The sequence below is a fragment of the Poromitra crassiceps genome, assembly GCF_964638095.1.
Source record: "Poromitra crassiceps genome assembly, chromosome: 1".
Classification (NCBI taxonomy): Eukaryota; Metazoa; Chordata; class Actinopteri; order Beryciformes; family Melamphaidae; genus Poromitra; species Poromitra crassiceps.
The window spans coordinates 88,605,700-88,627,935 of NC_139623.1; the positions used below are offsets into that span (position 1 = coordinate 88,605,700).

A 22,236-nucleotide genomic window follows, 5' to 3' on the forward strand; every position below is an offset into this window, starting at 1 on the left:
GTCTTAGATTTTGGATATCGTGATATGGCATAAGTGTTGTCTTTTCCTGGTTTGGCTGCATTACAGTAAAGTGATTTTCTGAACTTATTGGCCCCTATCGTTGCATCGGCCTAGTTTCTACGCCGAGCGCCTGGCGCAGTGGGCGTGGACCACCAGCGCACTTGATATCTTGGTCTTGGCGCTAGACGCAGCCTAAAGCATTACAACCACGCCTTTTAAGCGTAAAATTATGCACCATCATGCTCATTGGATAAGTGCAATAAACAAATCGCACGCTTGCCTTTTAAGCTCCAATTCCACTGCTCCAGCAAAACCAGACAGAAGCCAAGCGCTCTGCCCCCCCCCCCCCCCCCCCCCCCTCCCTTCATCCAGTCTGTCTGTCTCCATATAGGCTATTATTCCATATTATTATGCTTCTCAAACCAATCTAACTGCAGTTTAAATACTGCAAGCATGTAAATATGCTACACTATAGCAAGATCAAAGTGAAAAGAATGTTCTAAAGGCATCAGCTAGAAAAATATAGCCTATCCCTATATGATGAGATTAATTTTATATTGGTGAAAGTTTGTCCAGAACGATATCGTTTTCTCTCCCCTGCTGCAGGTAGAATGATGCACATAAATATACCCTACATTATGTAAAGTCATTGCATAAATGTGTTTTTATTGTAAAACTAAATGTGAAGTAGGGCCAAGTTATTGGAGCGGACAGACTGAGGAGAGAGGGAGAGAGTGACAGAGAGAAGGGTGACAGAGGAGAGAGCCAGAGGGGAGGGAGAGAGCCAGAGGGGAGCGCTCCGCGCAACTGGCGCACTGAATAGGCTTGCTTTTCAAAAGCGCAAAGCGCTAAATTTATGCCAGGTGGGAAGATAGCAGTATGCCGAGATTTAAGGCCGACACGCCCACTCTGGCCCATTCTGGGACTGCGCCACGCCCATTCGGCCTAAAGCGCATTTGGCAGCGTAAAGCCATATTGATATCGTCCCAAAACAGGCGCAAGGCACGTTTTTTTGCGTTTAAGGCCCGTTTTAGCGCCGAAGGCTTGTGGGAGAATAGGGCCCATTGTACCAGACTGTTCTAGCTTTTCTATTATTTGCCTTTAACCACTTAGTCATTATATCCACATTGACATTGATTACTGATGATTATTTATCAAAAATCTGATTGTGTAAATATTTTGTGAAAGTACCAGTGGTCATCTCTACAATATTGTTGCAATATAAATATTAGATTTTTTTCCATACTGTATCGCCTAGCCATATTTAGTATAACAGTCACATTACTTTGAGTGATAGGCCATAGCATTATCCTAAATAAGAAGACTGACCTTTTAGTAATAAAACATTAGTGTTTTTTTATTGATATGGCCTGTATATTCCTAAAAATGAAATTTCATCAGCTCATAGCTCATGAAGCAGGTACATTTTTTGAACTATTTCAGGTGAGCAACCACATATGCAACCACGTGATTTTTAGCTGTAAAGTCTCATTACCCACCACCTTCACTTCCCTTGGAAACAGGGGAAGTAGTCCCTGTTATTTCAGGATAGTAAGCTTACATGGCATTTAGTTTAAAGTTCTAATTTTGTCACTGTGAAATAACTATACTAGTGAAACAACTATCAGTCAGTCACATGCTAAAATGTTAGTAGCACTGGTGGCAACGATCTACAGTACCAGGGATACATGGAGAATATTGGTGCCTATGTTCTCATCGCTTAACAGGCAAGTTGATGTGTTAATCTTTCAAAATCTGCTCCATTATTTTAACCCAAGTGCTAACCCAAAAGTAGCAAACCTTTTTCCCTAAACATTCTATCAATTGTCCGGACATTTGGATAGAGTTGCAAGAATAAAATGTCGGTAGGCTAGTGTATGTTTCTGCAATCTACGGATACATACAATCTCAACGTAAATTTGAAAGAAAAGAACGCTTCATTTGAAAACCTTGCTGCCTTTCAAACATTAAACACAAATAAAACAATAACGTTTGGTTATGTTTAGGCAAGTAAAGCAACTTCGGTTATGTTTAGGCAAGTAAAGCAACTTTGGTTATGTTTAGGCAAGTAAAGCAACTTTGGTTATGTTTAGGCAAGTAAAGCAACTTTGGTTATGTTTAGGCAAGTAAAGCAACTTTGGTTATGTTTAGGCAAGTAAAACAACTTTGGTTATATTTAGGCAAGTAAAGCAACTTTGGTTATGTTTAGGCAAGTAAAGCAACTTTGGTTATGTTTAGGCAAGTAAAACAATGTTGCTTATGTTTAGGCAATTAAAACAACTTTTGTTATGTTTAGGCAATTAAAACAACTTTTGTTATGTTTAGGTAAGTAAAGCAACTTTGGTTATGTTTAGGCAAGTACAACAACTTTGGTTATGTTTAGGCAAGTAAAACAACTTTGGTTATGTTTAGGCAAGTAAAGCAACTGTGGTTATGTTTAGGCAAGTAAAGCAACTTTGGTTATGTTTAGGCAAGTAAAGCAACTTTGGTTATGTTTAGGCAAGTAAAGCAACTGTGGTTATGTTTAGGCATGTAAAACAACTTTAGTTATGTTTAGGCAAGTAAAGCAACTGTGGTTATGTTTAGGCAAGTAAAGCAACTTTGGTTATGTTTAGGCAAGTAAAGCAACTTTGGTTATGTTTAGGCAAGTAAAACAACTTTGGTTATGTTTAGGCAAGTAAAACAGCTTTGGTTATGTTTAGGCAAGTAAAACAACTTTGGTTATGTTTAGGCAAGTAAAGCAACTTTGGATATGTTTAGGCAAGTAAAACAACTTTGGTTATGTTTAGGCAAGTAAAACAACTTTGGTTATGTTTAGGCAAGTAAAGCAACTTTGGTTATGTTTAGGCAAGTAAAGCAACTGTGGTTATGTTTAGGCAAGTAAAGCAACTTTGGTTATGTTTAGGCAAGTAAAGCAACTTTGGTTATGTTTAGGCAAGTAAAGCTACTGTGGTTATGTTTAGGCAAGTACAACAACTTTGGTTATGTTTAGGCAATTAAAACAACTTTGGTTATGTTTAGGTAAGTAAAACAATGTTGCTTATGTTTAGGTAAGTAAAACAGCTTTGGTTATGTTTAGGCAATTAAAACAACTTTGGTTATATTTAGATAAGTAAAACAATGTTGCTTATGTTTAGGTAAGTAAAGCAACTTTGGTTATGTTTAGGCAAGTAAAGCAACTTTGGTTATGTTTAGGCCTGTAAAGCAACTGTGGTTATGTTTAGGCAAGTACAACAACTTTGGTTATGTTTAGGTAAGTAAAGCAACTTTGGTTATGTTTAGGCAAGTAAAGCAACTTTGGTTATGTTTAGGCAAGTAAAGCAACTTTGGTTATGTTTAGGCAAGTAAAGCAACTTTGGTTATGTTTAGGCAAGTAAAACAGCTTTGGTTATGTTTTGACAAGTAAAGCAACTTTGGTTATGTTTAGGCAAGTAAAGCAACTTTGGTTATGTTTAGGCAAGTAAAACAATGTTGCTTATGTTTAGGCAATTAAAACAACTTTGGTTATGTTTAGGTAAGTAAAACAATGTTGCTTATGTTTAGGTAAGTAAAACAACTTTGGTTATGTTTAGGTAAGTAAAACATTGTTGCTTATGTTTAGGCATGTAAAACAACTTTGGTTATTTATAGGCAAGTAAAGCAACTTTGGTTATGTTTAGGCAAGTAAAACAGCTTTGGTTATGTTTAGGCAAGTAAAGCAACTTTGGTTATGTTTAGGCAAGTAAAACAACTTTGGTTATGTTTAGGCAAGTAAAGCAACTTTGGTTATGTTTAGGCAAGTAAAGCAACTTTGGTTATGCTTAGGCAAGTAAAGCAACGTTGGTTATGTTTAGGCAAGTAAAGCAACTTTGGTTATGTTTAGGCAAGTAAAGCAACGTTGGTTATGTTTAGGCAAGTAAAAAAACGTTGGTTATGTTTAGGCAAGTAAAGCAACTTTGGTTATGTTTAGGCAAGTAAAGCAACTTTGGTTATGTTTAGGCAAGTAAAACAGCTTTGGTTATGTTTAGGTAAGTAAAGCAACTTTGGTTATGTTTAGGCAAGTAAAACAACTTTGGTTATGTTTAGGCAAGTAAAACAACTTTGGTTATGTTTAGGCAAGTAAAGCAACTTTAGTTATGCTTAGGCAAGTAAAGCAACGTTGGTTATGTTTAGGCAAGTAAAGCAACTTTGGTTATGTTTAGGCAAGTAAAGCAACGTTGGTTATGTTTAGGCAAGTAAAGAAACTTTGGTTATGTTTAGGCAATTTAAGCAATTAAAGGATAGGATTATGGTTTGGGTTAGGCTTAAAATAGTGTTTACGCCCTCCATCCACCTCGACCACCACACTATTTCAATAGCACACTCTATAACATTGATATACATGTATCTAGAAACACGATGTGCAATATTTTTGGTTCGGAAATGTGATATTCTACGTCTCTGATTGCAGAAACATACAATGCCGACATTTTATTCTGGTGAGCAGGCTGTTATGTGCAAATACACTAAGAATTTGCATACATAAATCTGAGTATACACATGCATATGGAGCCTATAATGCCCTCCTCCTCTACCAGGATAAGGGGCAGACACAGAGACCCACAACCTTCACATTCACAGACAGCTATACGACCACAAGCACTTATTAACAAAACACTGGAACAATAACAAGCCATTCTCTCTACCCCCCCCCCCCCCACACACACACACACACACACACACACACACACACACACGCACACACACACTCTGAGGAGTTTAAGCTGTCTAAACAGGCGAGGCATGGGACAAAAGAGACAGAAAAGGGAGAGGAGAGAGGAATCAACATCCCACAGAAGACAAGCCCTCCATTCACAATTCATTTTTCAATCCATAAATTAAATTTAACTATAGCCACTGAATAACATCAGCTTTAAAATGGAGAGAAAGCTCCAAAAAGCAACATATGACCAGAAAGTCAGCTGACTTTGTTAAAACAAACTCACATGTTTCACATTTCAAGCATGCTTCACATTCGGAGGCTTCCATGAGAATCAATCAAATGTCAAACTGTAGATTATTAGTCATTGCTAGTTTGTTTTATGGCATTACCCTATAAAAAAGAACAATTGTAATCCAATACTAAATTTTAGAATGATAATATTCAAAATGTCAGAGGCAAAAAATCCTAGTGTGGTAACATCACAGAAATAAATACCATAAAGTAATAATAATAATACATTCAACTTATATAGCGCTTTTCTAGACACTCAAAGTCGCTTCACACACAGAATAAAATAATTTAATATGTACATTTGTAGTGGTAAAAAATAAGTAGAATATAAATAATGAGCAGGTCTTCAGTTAGCAGGTGAAGGCGAGTTTGAAGAGGTGGGTCTTGAGGGCCTGTTTGAAAGACGGTAGGGTGTTTGCTTGACGGATGTGGATGGGGAGAGTGTTCCAGAGGGAGGGTGCAGCAACTAAGGCCCTGTCGCCCCAGGTCCGGAGCTTGGTCCTGGGGATCTTCCAGCAGTTAGTTAGTGGGCTCTATCGTTGCATCAGCCTATAAACTGCGCCCAGCGCATCGCAGATTAATGGGCGTGGACCAGCCCACTCCATATTTTGGTATCGGCGCTACATGCAGCCTTAAGCATTACAACCACGCCTTTTAATCGTAAAATTATGCACAGTCTGCTCATTGGAGAAGTGCAGTAAACGAGTCCCAAGCTTGCCTTTTAAGCTCCAATTCCACAAAGCAATCCAGTAAAACCAGACAAGCCAAGCGCTCTGCTCCCCCCCCTTCCCTTCATCCCGTCTGTCTGTCTCCATATATAGGCTATTATTCCATATTATTATGCTTCTCAAACCAATCTAACTGCAGTTTAAATACATGCAAGCATGTAAATACGCTACACTATAGCAAGATCAAAGTGAAAAGAATGTTCTAAATGCATCGGCTAGAAAAAAATAGCGTATCCCTATGATGAGATTAGATTGGTGAAAGTTTGTCCAGAAGTATATCGTTTTCTCTCCCCTGCTGCAGGTAGGATGATGCACATAAATATAGCCTACATTATGTAAAGTCATTGCGGAAATGTGTTTTTATTGTAAAACTAAATGTGAAGTAGGGCCAATTTATTGGAGCAGACATCACAGTATAGCACATGACAGTAGATGAATATCCACGGGTGGAGAAGGTTTGAGGATGCTGATTCGGTCTGCAGATGTGGAGCAAAACGCGCTTCGGAGGCCGCAAAACAACGCTTCGGAGGCCGGCTTCAAGGGAGATGGACTGCCGTGGGCTGCTGCTGCTATGATCGGCCAGAGAGAGAGAGGTGACGTAGAACCCTTGCTATATATATGAGGATTAACTGACGTCATGTTTGACGTCATAGCAGACGTCATACTAGGATTTTTGACTGACCACGTTATGCTAGAACTTGACTGACGTCAGGGGATGATCGGATTATGCGTGAGTGGCCTTCTGCTTGAACTATGGTCTGGAGACCTCACAACCGCGTTACGCTGTCACTTATCTAAATCACGTTAAAACTACGAGGGATATATATAGGCCCAGGATGACATATATGTTTCACATAGGGTTGTGTTTGGATTTCGCGATTTTATTTGGTCCAATATTGACATGTTCTACAATTGCATGTTGTGGTAACATTACACATTATTTCGATCTATTTCTATCTACCTTTCTATCTATTTAGGCTAATTTGGATGCTTTATTATCGAAATGTATTAGCCCAATGCATGCTGGGAGATTTCACATGTGTGGCTGTGGGAGCGAAGCCAGGCAGTGAACATTTGTTTGGCCAGAATGATCTCATTTTCTCTCGCCTTCACTGCACAGGTAGGTGCAGGTTGTTTAAGGCGGTGAGTAGTATTGTAAAGTCAATCCTGTATTTAACTGGGAGCCAGTGGAGGTCGTGAAGGACAGGAGTGATGTGGTCTCGGCGGCGGATGGAGGTGAGGAGTATGGGTATTGGGTTACTATAAACTCCCTCTTGAGTACGAGAGGAACACATTAAATCCTATGAATATTATAGTGATAAAGAGATTGAGGATTATATATTTTAACACAATGCATTTATAAACCTATATCCAGTATAAATAGCCTACGTACCTTTTTTACACCCCATAAAGAAATTGCTTGAGAACTGAAGAGCATTTAAGGAAAAATCAATCATAACTTATTGTCAACTGTATTGTGATACCTTGGACGATGAATAGCCTCCATCTCAGTGGTTCTCAAACTTTTGCACATCAAGGACCCCTAAACTGACAGAAATTAGACCATGCCCCCATTTGATAAGATTCTGTCCCAGGGTCCCCCATCTGGTAAGATTGTAGCTTTTAGATGTTTTATAAAGTGTATGAAAACCCATGATCAAAATAGTCATACATTCTGTGATTGTGTTGCTTATGGATGGATTAATAGTGAAAATAAAGTATCTGCCTTTTTGCTGGGGACCCCCTGGAACCCCCTCAAGGAACCCTGGGGGTCCCTGGACCACACTTTGAGAACCCCTGCTCTATCTTACATTAGAGTCAGAATCAGATTTGATCTGAGAGTTCAATGAGATTTTTCACATAACCCTATCTTCTAACAATCCTTTGCAGATGTGAAAAACTCTATGTAAAAAACACAAGGGCTGTGGATTGATCTTCTTGTGTCTCCATTCCTCTTTGGACCACTGAAGAGATTTTGGCAAAGCCTGGAGGGACGATGCATCTCATGACAAGCATGCTCCCTCGGGAGGTACAGAGTAAAATGCATGGACAATGCATGGTTCACGTCAGATTTATCCAATTTACTTTAGTCTTGAGTCAGACTGACTGCTTTTCAGGTGACTGTGCAATTAGAAAAGCCAAAGCTGATCATTTCCTCACCGAAACTGGAAATAAAAATGCCATAGCCCACCCCCCATGCATTGTTAAGCATTCACAAAAAAAAATCTGATAAGGCCCAAATGCTTGGTTGTTTTAATGAGCATTTCATTGGCTCTGGTTTCTTGTTCGATTCTCTCCAAATTGCTCATGGAAATTCCCCTGCTGTTTGTTCTGAGGGTCATCACGGTGGGTCAAGCCTTTCGTTTTAATCCGGTTACAGTCTCAGAAGTGTGTAAAGCCTTCAAACCACCTTATGCAGCCCCGCCCACTTGACCCATTGTATCGCGACTTCCTGTTCAAAACTCCGGCTGTTTTACCTGCTCAAACTAGTCTGACTCACTTATGTGTCAGACTAGGTTTATGAGTCACAGGAAGTGTAAATACAATCGTAACCTCCGATTGTATTTACACTTCCTGTTAGTCTCTCAAGCCAGATGGTCTCTTCTGAATAAGGTGAATAAAATGGGCAGGTCCTGATAACCTGTGGAGCCTTACTTTAGCAGCTGATTTGATCACATCACCTTTGATACGTAATTTTACTCTCTCCCTGATTACACACGCAATTCCCAATATGGAACTCTTCTTTTGTTCTTCCCCTGTTGAAATGTGGTGACCAAGGGGCAACCTTTGGCACTGAAAAATGAAGCCATAAACCTGTATTCTTTCAAATGGCCTGCATGGGGCGACTCCACTGACTGCAAAAAGAAGTCTGATTGTATGGAAGTCAATGGGAAAATTATTCTACTTCTCACTTGATTTATCACCTCATGTAAACACATTCCTAATGAGTTTATGGTCTCAATCGCTAGTTTGACATCTTATTCAATATGAGGGATCAGCCGAGCAGCATTTTGGTAAACAACGGCAATGGAACCCTATATGGAGCCTGAGTTTGAGCGTCTGACTCTAGCCGGCTGACCGTGTTTACAATTTAAAAACTGCGACAGTTCACACTACTTTAACACGACATGCATATATTATACATCAAACTCTTGAGCTAATTCTGCTCACTCAGAATGTCAAAATATAAGTGATGTGATCTATACTTTTTGAGATATTAACGTTTGTTTGGCACAACTCATACTAGTTAACTGCTGCAGGGTTACACATTTTTGGGTGGCAGTGACGTCACGCTGATTCGTCCTATACAGTATGATGTTCATTTTGTAAATTATGGTCCCATTTTGAGTAAAATAGACGATAAAGCAGACTATGCTTTGGTGTGTGATTGACAGGTCACCTGTCCAGCAGCTCGTCAATCGGGATGGATCAGACCAATAGCAGCTCTGTAGGAAATAGCTCCAAATAACCAAGATGGTGACGGTCAAAATGCCAAACTCGAGGCTTCAAAACAAGAGTCCACAAACCAATGAAGGTTAACTATGTATATATATATATATATATATATATATATATATATATATATATATATATATATATATATATATATATATATATATATATATATATATATATATATATATATATATATATATACTATTGGAAAAGGACCTCAAAAATTCTTGTTGCATGTCAAGTCAAGTCAAGTTTATTTATATAGCCCTAATTCACAAGCATGTCTCAGAGGGCTTCACAGAAAGTATGTCTAGCTGATTCTAGCTGACACAACAGTAACAAGAATATACAGAATAAAGATAACATTTGAACAATTGATAATATAGAAAATATAGAAATGAAGAGAGAGCAGAGGAGAGAGCAGGAGAAGGGGGAATGTGAGAGAGTGATGGGGTGGGGAGGGAATGGGAGATGTTGTGTGTTGTTGCATCCCTGTGTGGGGACATTTGACACACTTATTTTTTATGGATGTTAATTTTGAATTTTCAGTAGTATTGTACTAGAGCATTAGCCACGTTTTGACTAATTGATAGTATAATTTATGAGAGGACAGGAGAGAGAGAGAGAGAGAGAGAGAGAGAGAGAGAGAGAGATGACTGACTCACGGTTTAGACTCACTGACTGAGGGAATACATACGTTATTGGAAAGGGATGCACCAGTACAAAGGAGGAGGGGTGGGATGGGGAGCTCTAAAATCTGTTTTTTGTTACCCTGGTTTTGTGCATGTAATGTAATACAATACATAATAATATCCTAGGGAAGCAAAATTATACATGGATGACTGACTCCCTGAATCAAGGGAACCAAATAACACACATTAACTCCCTTACAAAAACAAAGTTAGAACTGTGTCTGCATAGAGCTGCGGCGAGCCCGGTTCGTTTCAGATAATCCATTTTGGGAACATTGCGGCATGCTCTTGCTTCACTGAGACTTTGCCAATCAAAGCAGGCAGGTATCTCAAGAGCGGCTAACAACCTCCAATTCCACGGGCTGCTTTGTAGAGGACATGCATGTGAATGTAGAAAATGTGCATGTAAGTCTTGAAATCCCTTTTCCTCCCTAGTCACATGACATCTGACCATCTCCCTAGTCACATGACATCTGCCCATTCGCTGCAGAAAGTGGGCCAGTGTTGCTTTTGGAAAGTTACTTCTGAAACCTAAACTGAAGCTGCTTGGTTGCAGCACAACCTTTTGGATGACTTACCATGATGATATATAATATGGCACACTATGGTGATTGGTAGGCTCCATGCTAACACTCTAGCATACACAATGTTGAGTAATAGTACGCCATGCTAACACTTTAGCACACTATGTTGAGTGATAGTATAGGCCAGTAGCATTAGCCTATCTCAAAAGTCAGAAAATGAGCACATACAGCTCTAAAGCTCAATGGTAAGGACTAGGCTTACGTCGGGAAGTTTTGTGCACTAAACTGTATGAACTACTTTCCCTATTTCCATAGGAAGTGAAGTGGTGGGTGATGAGTCACATTATAGGCCTACAGCCTACTGGATTGGCTGCTTGCTCACCTGAAATAGTTCCAAACATAAATCTGGCTATATCAGCTACATTGAGTTAATATTTCATTTTTAAATGAGATGGAAATACATAAAAAGAATACATAAAGAAAAACAACAACTTTGTAAAGGTCAACATAGTGTAGCCAAAGTTAAATGTATGTTAGCATGGAGCACCAGAGAGAACAATCTGGATGATTTTGGCTCTCATCACATAATACATTAGAGAATTTTGAAAAACTAAAGTCTGACACGCTCTCACATCAGCTCACGTCTAAGGACAATGAGTCATAAGTCACTGTGTTTTACTGTACGATGTTGAAAAGACTGCCTACCTACACTAGAAGACTTTGAAAAGGTTAAATCTGACACCCTCTCATTTTAAGTCACAGAAGCCATTTCTAAACATGCAGTGAATTCCTGAACATTCCCAGACACTACTCGGTTGGCCTGCATGTTTAGCAACAATTATCCAGTATGAGCGCGGAAACATTACCACCACAGCCTCAAGCACAAGGTCCGCATCGCTGGCAGACCGGGACCTGATTTACCGGGCATAGTCCAGACTTCATGTGTGGAAATGGCTAGACTGTGTGACACACGTGTAAGCTAACGTATATAGGCAACTGCTTTTATTTTGTTATTTCCCATAAACATGGAAGTGATTTTATTTAGAAAAGACAGTAGGCGGACGCAACTTGGCAGGTGCAGTGTAACGTCAACAAGGAGAACAAGGAGAAGTTCACGAACAGAGAGAGAGAGAGAGAGAGAGAGAGAGAGAGAAAGAACGAGAGAGAGAGAGAAAGAGACAGACTCGCGGAGCTCAACACGGTATAATTGCATTTATTTGTGTCCTGTTTTGGTGCTGGAAGAAGCACAAAGTATTGGTTGTTGGCAATGTTCACGTCATTGAACTACAGGGCTACACTATTTGCATGAGGTAAGGCTAAAGACTCTCGATAATATTATTTTGTCAGAGCATCAAGACTAGAAGAAGACTGAGTTCACACAGCTCGGCCTGAGTTTTATCACCGCCTTACACCAAACAATTGAGAAGAAGGGAGCACACCACAACTACAGCAAAACTCTCGTGATTTCATCTCAACATTGTCAATTTGTCTGCAACAGTGAAATCGCTTGAAACGTTTTTTTGGTGTAAGGTCAGCACAAGTTGACTGAAATGTAGTGTATTCATTTAAGGCCTTCAGCCCACACAATACATTTTAGTTGGAGAGCTTACATCTGTGACCTTTCAAACATTGAGCTGAAAAATGGCGTAGGGAGTAGATTGGAGCACACAAGCACACTGACTCAACATAGCATACTTCTTTGTTTTCCAGCACTATGACTATTTACAGCAAAAAGCCACTGAGGAAGGCAGAAGCCGAAACGTTTGGCTGCACAAACAATGGACATCATGTTGAATAATGAATAAAAAGAGACTGACATTTTTCCTGAGTGCGGGAGTTCATATTGAACTTTACTGGGAGTCTCTTTGCCATGGAGAGATCCAGCACCGCATTGAACTAAAAGAAGAACACATTGGTTCTTAAAAGTTTAATTTACAGCAAAGCCATGCTCATCTGTGCTTTCCAAATTTGTATCCTTCACTTCTCATCATAAACAACCGTTAGACATCGGAAAATAATGAGGCTGCCTTCAACTCACATTTCATTTGGAATGAAAGTGAGAGAAAACCATTCCATACTGCAGTTTCTCCTCTAAGGTCAGTGTTGACAGTGGCAAATATATTCAACTCTATTCAAATAGTACAGGAGCAAACTAGCTAAATACTTTACATTTTTCTAACATTTTATAAAAAGACAGTTCGAAACGATGTGTGCGAAATTAAGCAGCAAGCTGGGCTAATGTCAGGCATGCACTGGATGAAAGGGCCTGTGTGTGTGGGTTTAAGGAGCTACTTATGTGAGACCACACTGGCTCAATGGCTGCTTGTTTCCCCCCATGTACACGTGCGCGCACACTCGCACGCACGCACACACACGCGCATGCGCAACATACCCACATACACATGCAACTATGCATGGACACGCACAAGAAGTGCACACACCTTCAGTGCTCAGAAGCATTACGCTGTAAGCCCTGCAATCAGGCCTTAGTTGATCTACAGAGGTCAAACTACAAAGCGACTGGGCCTACTGTTTATATCCCACACAAATAACACTACAGTCCACTCCACTCCACACAATTAACACTCTCCAGTCCACTCCACTCCACACAATTAACACTCTCCAGTCCACTCCACTCCACACAATTAACACTGTACAGTCCAGTCCACTCCACACAATTAACACTCTCCAGTCCACTCCACTCCACACAATTAACACTCTCCAGTCCACTCCACTCCACACAATTAACACTGTACAGTCCAGTCCACTACACACAATTAACACTCTACAGTCCAGTCCATTCCACACAATTAACACTGTACAGTCCAGTCCATTCCACACAATTAACACTGTACAGTCCACTCCACTCCACACAATTAACACTGTACAGTCCAGTCCACTCCACACAATTAACACTCTCCAGTCCACTCCACACAATTAACACTCTCCAGTCCATTCCACTCCACACAATTAACACTGTACAGTCCAGTCCACTACACACAATTAACACTCTACAGTCCAGTCCATTCCACACAATTAACACTCTACAGTCCAGTCCATTCCACACAATTAACACTGTACAGTCCAGTCCACTCCACACAATTAACACTGTACAGTGCAGTCCACTCCACACAATTAACACTGTACAGTCCAGTCCAGTCCACTCCACACAATTAACACTCTCCAGTCCACTCCACTCCACACAATTAACACTCTCCAGTCCACTCCACTCCACACAATTAACACTATACAGTCCACTCCACTCCACACAATTAACACTGTACAGTCCAGTCCACACAATTAACACTCTACAGTCCAGTCCACTCCACACAATTAACACTCTCCAGTCCACTCCACTCCACACAATTAACACTCTACAGTCCAGTCCATTCCACACAAATAACACTACAGTCCACTCCACGCCACACAATTAACACTCTACAGTCCAGTCCACTCCACACAATTAACACTCTCCAGTCCACTCCACTCCACACAATTAACACTCTACAGTCCAGTCCATTCCACACAAATAACACTACAGTCCACTCCACTCCACACAATTAACACTCTACAGTCCAGTCCACTCCACACAATTAACACTCTACAGTCCACTCCACACCACACAATTAACACGCTACAGTCCAGTCCAGTCCAGTCCACACAATTAACACTCTAGAGTCCACTCCACTCCACACAATTAACACTCTACAGTCCACTCCACACCACACAATTAACACTCTACAGTCCACTCCACTCCACACAATTAACACTCTACAGTCCACATTTTACAATGATGTGCTGGAAAGCCTGATCAGATATGGCATGGCTGCATGGTTTGGGTCTCTTACAGTCAAGCTCAAATCCAGAATTTTAAAAATGGTTAACACAGCCATGAAAGTGATCGGCAAAAGAAATAATCACGGACGCTCCAGTCAATCTTTAAGAAAAAGGTAATCAGCCTGGCACAGGACTAGCCTGGGTAAACCCATCCCCCACGTGACCTGCTCTCAGACCTGTTCTCAGTCACTATGGTCTGGAATCCCACCATTGTTAATCGATTTCCTGCGGTTGTTGGGCCCCCCCGATAGACCACTCCATTGCGCAACCATCATCCAACCAGTTTAGTGCACAGAGCACATGCGCAGTGCAGCAGATGGCGTCATCACTCTGCGACCTTTGTTGTTAGCGCTCGAGCTAACTCCACCTAGCTAACTCACTAGGCTACTGCTAGCAACCACAGGTTGCAGGTTGTGTAAGATAAACCTTCGTTCTAAAGGCAAGTTGGGCAGCTGCAAACCACTCGAGAAGGGGGTATTTCTACGCCTGGAGAGGGTTGGTGTGAAACTACACCAACAGGATTGCAAATCATGTCGGATTTGCCAGAGTCTGACTGAGGTATGTACTTATAACCTAATGTACTAGTGCTGCACGATTAATCTCCACTTCCCCCGTGCACTCCCGCAAATAAGTAATGCTAGTGACTGGGAACTGAGAGAGCAGGTCACGTGGTGGCTGGGTTTACCTAGGCTAGCACAGGACGGCACGGTGGCTCAGTAGGACGGCACGGTGGCTCAGTGTTTAACACTGTTGTCTCACAGCAAGAAGGTCCAGGGTTCGAAAACCCGGTCCGTCCCAGGTCCTTTCTGTGTGGAGTTTGCATGTTCTCCCCGTGTCCGTGTGGGTTCTAGGAAGGTTCCTAGTAGAGCATGGGTCAAATGCAGAGGATGAATTTCCCCAAGGGGATAAATAAAGGATAACTTAACTTAACTTAACATAACACAGAGCTCTGACCGACCCTTCTCACATTTTATTTTCAGAATATGAGTTGTTACCTTCTGACAGAAGATTCAGAGCCAGCAGATACAGGAGCAACCGCTATAAGCTCTCCTTCCTCCCTACCTCGATTGCACTTCTGAACAAACAGCCTGCTCTTCCCCCAGGCTGTAGCAATCCACAGTATGTAGGTGGAGGCACTCTAAGTAGGAACGGTAATCATAGCCCCATGTTTTACCTTCTAATCGTATTTATTTTACTTATCATTTAATCTTATTTTAATGTTTTATTCTTTTACTCTTTTATCCAATATCTCACTGCTGGTATTTATTGTTGATTTTATATTCTCTTTTATCTACGGGTATGTATGATTTAAACAAATTCTGCAATAGGGCTTGTGCAATTTTATGTCTCGAGTTGAGAGTTGAGAGCAATCGTACGGAGCCCTTAAAGTTCTGAAAGGTAATATTTATTTTGAGGATGCTAAAGTGTGCGCACACTTTAGTATAGTGTGCGCACACTATACTAAAGTGTGCGCACGATTTAACTAAAACGTGCGCACGATTTAACTAAAACGTGCGCACGATTTAGTTAAATAGTAAAAAAAAAAAAAAAAAAAAAAAAAATATTAAAAAAAAAAAAAAAAAAATATTAAAAAAAAAAAAAAAAAAAAAAATCGTGCGCACGATTTAAGTAAAACGTGCGCACACTATACTAAAGTGTGCGCACACTATACTAAAGTGTGCGCACACTATACTAAAGTGTGCGCACACTATACTAAAGTGTGCGCACACTATACTAAAGTGTGCGCACACTATACTAAAGTGTGCGCACACTATACTAAAGTGTGCGCACACTATACTAAAGTGTGCGCACACTTTAGTATAGTGTGCGCACACTATACTAAAGTGTGCGCACGTTTTAGGTAAAACGTGCGCACGTTTAACGTGCGCGTGCACGCACGCACACACACACAGAGCAAGGCACGGCACACATCCAGAGATGCAAGCCAAGCACATGTCCTGGTCTGAACAACAGGTAATCCAAATGCAATAAACCGTAGCTTAGGCCTACTTATGCAGATAACTTTGAAAACTATAAGAATCATAAAACGTTAGGGTTACATGCTTAATAACTCTGCTTGCTTATGTTTAGCTCTAACATTCATTCTTCATGCCAAAGACCTGCCAGCTATCTTCCCGTCCCAGCAGCTAGCCACGAGCTGCCCCTGAACAACAGGTAATCAAAATGCAATAAAACGTAGCTTAGGCCTACTTATGCAGATACATTTGAAAACTATAAGAATCATAAAACGTTAGGGTTACATGCTTAATAACTCTGCTTGCTTATGCTTGCTTATGTTTAGCTAGAACGTTCATTTTTCATGCCAAAGAAGCCAGCTATCTCCTGTCCCAGGCTGCTAGCAGCTAGCCACGAGCTGCCCCTGGTCGTCGGCTACATACAACACACAGCACACGTCCAGAGATGTTTCCTGTCCTGAACAACAGGTAATAATAATCATAAAACGTTGAGGGTTACATGTTAATAACTCTGCTTATGACAGTGTTTAGCTACTAACGGGTTAGATCAACAACAACATGCCAAAGACTAGCCAGCTAGTCACGGGCTGCTCCTAGTCTCACTTGCCAGAATATCTCCCTGCTTCTGCACCGGGAGATATCATGTAGCTAATACTGTGTTGTTTGTGCACTTCTATGTTTGTGCATCTGGCTAGATAGAGGATCGCTGCTATGGAAGATAGTTTGAGAAACTTCTTGATGGATCGGGGTGTCGGTGAAGAGATAATCGAGAAGCTAGCCACTGAAAACGTAAGTAGATAACACTGTTTAATAATTACTACCACCTGGCTGTCGCTAACGTTACAGCTTGAATGTGTAACCCCCTAGCCAATGTCGTAACGTTAAAATGCCCAGGTAATATTGACTCATCGGGCGGTGGTCGCAGCACGGCTTCGACGTTATGTCAACTATTTCAGTCAACTGTAACACCACGCTGAGTGTTGAAAATGGCTTTAGCCTAAAGTTAAGGAAAGCTAGCGATAGCTTGTTAGCCGTTAGCTTGCTAAGATGTTGACAACTGCAGCAATGGTCGCTAACGTAAATATTCAGTTACCAGCGATGAGGACACTCTTAAGTACATGTTCAATGCATTTATTGAAGAGAAGCTCTCAGAAAGAAATAGCATTCATTTGATTGTAACGTTAGTTGAAGACAGCCTTGATGGATCGGAGGCGATACTTTTCCCCAATGATGGCGAAGGCATGACTCGCCCCTCTCTGCCTCTGACTGCACTCAGCTGCTCTCTCCTGCTTCCCAGGCGAGGCAGAAATCATCTCAGACGAGCCTAATATTTCATTCAATGTCACGATGCAGCAAAAAAGGGGGGAAAGTAGGCTACTTACAAGCATGATTATTAGTGGTGTGTTTGCTGGACAGCTAACATTCATAGGCTACTTTATTAAAAATGACTATGCAGTTGCTGAGGCTATAAGGGTCTAAGCATTTTGTTCATAACGTTAGCAGCAGGTGCAAAACAATCATTAAATCAACAAGCATGGCAGCTGGCAGCATATTGAATGTTACAATTGCAACCCGTATAGTAACTGAGTTTTTTAGGCCTACTTAGCCTTTGCACAGACATGAATGTGTATTTTTTCTTCTAAATGTCATCGCCTTGTTTCTTCTGATTTATATTTCAGTTCAAATACATGTCACTGTGTTACAATGAGCTGAATTGAAGTTCACTGTAATGCATTGACCCTGTTTTTATATCACCCTTGATCAATTCTCATGAGGCTTTTATCTTTTCTTTTTTTTAGATTTCTCTATAGGCTACATACGTACACTGACACAGTGGCATCTTTCATGCAGGCTAGCAAGCAAAACTGCTGTCTGTCTGATCCACTGAGTCTGACCACAGACTGTAGAAAGAGATGCAGGATAGCCAAGCGAATGTGATTGGATGAACGTTTGACGCTAGGCCAATCAGAGGGAGAGAGGGGCGGGTCATGCCTTCGCATAGCCTTCGCCATCATGGGGAAAAAATATTGCGAGGCATCATCTATGCATTTGTTCATAAGTGAGCAGCAGGTGCAAAACAATCATTAAATCAACAAGCATGAGATAGCAGCATATACAATCAAAAGGCTATGTGTGAGATCTTACTTTATTAAATTAAACGTTACAATCGTAAACCGTATAACCGAGTTATAGCGTTATATCTCAGTCAGACCACTGAGTCTGACCACAGACTGTAGAAAGAGATGCAGGATAGCCAGATTCTTCCCCAGTAACACACACGCACACCTTGCAGAAGATGTGATATTTTATGCAAATAGTTAATCGGTCATTAAGAAAATCAAGCGCACATGTGTACAGTACATGTGTGCGCGCCGCGCTGCGTGATGTACATTGTCATAACAACAACAACACATTGTAGTCTCAACAGAGGGCTCGCCTTCTCCTCCGGTACTGCCTCGCTCGTCTCATCTGAATAATGAAATTTGCTGCTGCTCATATTGGGCACATTCTTGTGCAATATTTATTTCATAGTAAATATCACTCTGTTACAATGAGCTGAATTGAAGTTCACTGTAATGCATTGACCCTGTTTTTATATCACCCTTGATCAATTCTCATGAGTCTTTTATCTTTTCTAGAGTTTAAAGCTTCACCCGTTTCTACAAGAGGAAGAGGAGGCCAGGACCACTGCACTGAGGGAGGAAGAGGAGCAGAAGGGTCACACACCATAATGGAGAGAACTCGGCTAATCAAGATTTATTTCAACCTGGGAATGTCATACAATGAAATTCTTGCTGCTCTTGCACGTAGACATGGGATTGTCATAAGCAGGAATCATTTGCTGGGCATATTGAAGGACAACAGGCTCAGCCGACGGAAAGACTACGCAGATTTAGGTCATGTAATTGACTTCATCCAGGAACAATTACAGGGTCCAGGGAAGATGCATGGGTATAGATGGATGTTTACTAAATGCAGAGAAAACGGCCTCAAAGCAAAAAAAGAAGACGTTAGAATGATATTAGCTGAACTGGATCCTGAAGGATCAGCACACAGGCAGCAACGGAGACTTCACAGGAGACAGTACTTCTCAAAGGGACCCAATTACCTCTGGCACATCGATTCATATGACAAGTTAAAACCTTTTGGTGTGTGCATTAATGGATGTATCGACGGCTTCTCTCGAAAAGTAATTTGGCTGAATGCCTACAAAACCAGCAGTGACCCGAGGGTTATTGGGGGCTATTTTGTAGAAGCTTTAGAAACACTAAGTAACTGTCCCAAGCGTGTGCGTACTGACTGTGGCACAGAAAATGGCCTTGTACGAGACCTGCAGATACATTTACGTACAAACCATGGAGACGATCTGTCGGGAGAGCGAAGCTACCTCGCTGGAGTGAGTACAGCAAATCAACGCATTGAGAGTTGGTGGGGCATCCTCCGGAAAGAAGGCATAGAATATTGGATCCAGCTTCTTGGGGAGCTACGGGACGAAGGAGGGTTTGATGGAGGTTTGCTGGACAAGGCCATACTTCAGCTGTGCGTAATGGGAATGATTCAGGTAGGCTATGATTGGGTGTTAATGTGGTCACACTTATTGCAAAAGTAGCCTAGCCTATATAAAGCAATTAAAACGATCATAACTTATTCGGTGATTAATCCAGTCTGTTTCATTTTGCTTATTATAATTTACTTTGTTTTTTAAATAGGAAGAGCTGAATAGCATTAAGGATGTTTGGAATGCCCACCGAATCCGACCTGTGTCCAACCCAAATGTGCCGTATGGAATACCAAATGTGATGTACTTCACCCCAGAGTTATGGGACACTGAGGACTGTGCCATGCCACTTGATCAAGAGGAGCTGGATATGTCCAAAGGACAATGTGTGTTCCGCAGTTGCGTTCCTTGCGATGAAGATGTATTTGATCTTTGTATGATACTTGTGGAGGAACTGGGCTTACAGTTCCCCAGTAAAAGCCCTCTGGAAGCTATTGATCTGTATTTATCACTCAGGAATGCTATCAACATGGAACTAAGTGATGACTAGATATTTTTTTGCCTGATATAGGCTACTTTTCTCACTCATGTCATCAGTAGCAAACAGGTTGGGGTGTAACTTCATCATCATCAGTATATAAATGGGAGCTAGGGCTCTGTCTGTTTCTCTGTCCCACTGTGATGTCATAAATCCCACTGTGACATCATCAGTGATGTCATAAATCCCACTGTGAGATCATCAGTGGTCATAAATCCCACTGTGACATCATCAGTGATAAATCCCACTGTGACATCATCCTTAATGTCATAAATCCCACTGTGACATCATCAGTGATGTCATAAATCTGACATAATCAGTGATGCTGGTCTCATTGAGCTGCGAATGCGAGCTGCAGGACGGGCGAGGCCGCACAGCGGGCGAGCCTAGGAATCAAGCGTGCAAGATCCTAGCAGGATTATAATTTAAAATACATTTATTCTATATTCTATACTAAGACAATACTAAGACAAATTCCTTGTATGTAATCTTGCATATTGTGGCAATAAAAGTGATTATGATTCTGATATTGTGTAGGCTATTTATCCAAGTGGCTGTGCACTGTAAATATTGACTCTTCTTAGAATCTGAAATGTATTGTTTAGGGCAGTGGTTCTCAAAGTGGTGTCTGGGGACCCCCAGGGGTCCTTGATGGGATTGCATGGTGTCTCCAGCAAAAAGGGGGATCATTTATTTTATTTTCAAGTAATAACTAACACAATGACAGAATGTACGACTGTTTTGGTCATGGGTTTCATACACTTTCTGTAATAAAACATCTAAAAGCAAAAGTCTCGTTGGATGGAGGTCCCTGGGACAAAATCCTATCAAGTGGGGGTCCGTGGTCTAATTTGCGTCAGTTAAGGGTCCTTGACATGAAAAGGTTTGAGAACCACTGGTTTAGCGAATCAGAGCGGAACAATATATACCCTCCCCATAAATGATCCTGTCAAACCTATGGTCAAACCTAATTTCTCTTTATAGAGAATTTCATTGGTCAGCATTCTAGACATGGGAACAATGATTGATTAGAAATACTGTGATTCCCTCAAAGATCAGTATATTTCTTCATATTTGGATGCAATACATGGATATGGCATGCTTCTGAAGGCATTCATCCACCAAGTCAATAAAACATGTTTATGTTGCAGCTAATATCGCTCATGCATATATTGATATTTAGACTAGGTATGAAATGGTGCTCTTTCATAATGTACCGAAGTCTGTTTAACTTTAGTGTTAAAGACCATGTAGATGTTATGTAGGCTAGAAAGAGTTTTACTAGAACTGACAGGGCAGTAGAGAAAATGGTTAGTCATTATGTCCACATTACTGATGGTTATCAAAAATCACATCAAAACAATTGAGATGGCATCTCCTTTAGGGATAAGGTGAGAAGCTCAGTCATCCATGAGGGACTCAGAGTAGACCCGCTGCACCTTTGCCTTGAATAAGTAGAAATGCATGGAATTTAAAGTGTTTTAAACAAAATTGTAGGGAGTAAAAGTGAAGTTGTCAGAAAAATATAATAAAAATCCCTGAAAATCCTACTTAAGTACAATAACAACGTATTTGTACAGTAGTTGTACTTAGTTACCTCCCATTTCTGTATGTTGTGAATTACTGTATATGAAAACTAACAATTATGTGTGTATTATAACTGTATCAAGAACAGTCTAGAGGGTCAATTTGAAAATGCTTTATCTGCACAAAACAATGTTTATCCAACATACAAATATGAAATAAAAGTTGCTTTCACACACTGCAGCTTGTTTAACCTTTGCATAAATAATGCACAAACTTAGGCTACACCTGTAACAGAATTGCGTTTAAATGATTGCTTGACACAGTATAATATAAATTCCCAACGTTTTAATCAAGGCTGACTGATGTAGAGCATTTTTCTATTTTGACAAAATGTGAATAAAATTATAAAACAAAAACAAAACTTTGTCCACATGTATGTGCTTTGAAAATGATTTGACTGGAACAGAATTGTTCAAAGAGCAACAGA

General features: G+C 40.7%; 1 protein-coding gene across 1 annotated transcript in view; it reads right to left on the bottom strand.

Moving 5' to 3' along the window:
- The window catches only part of LOC310797756 (uncharacterized protein), a gene marked incomplete at both ends in the record, with an annotated part of 67,932 nt that overhangs the window by 12,786 nt on the left and 32,910 nt on the right, over window positions 1-22,236 (bottom strand). The window lies entirely within an intron of this gene.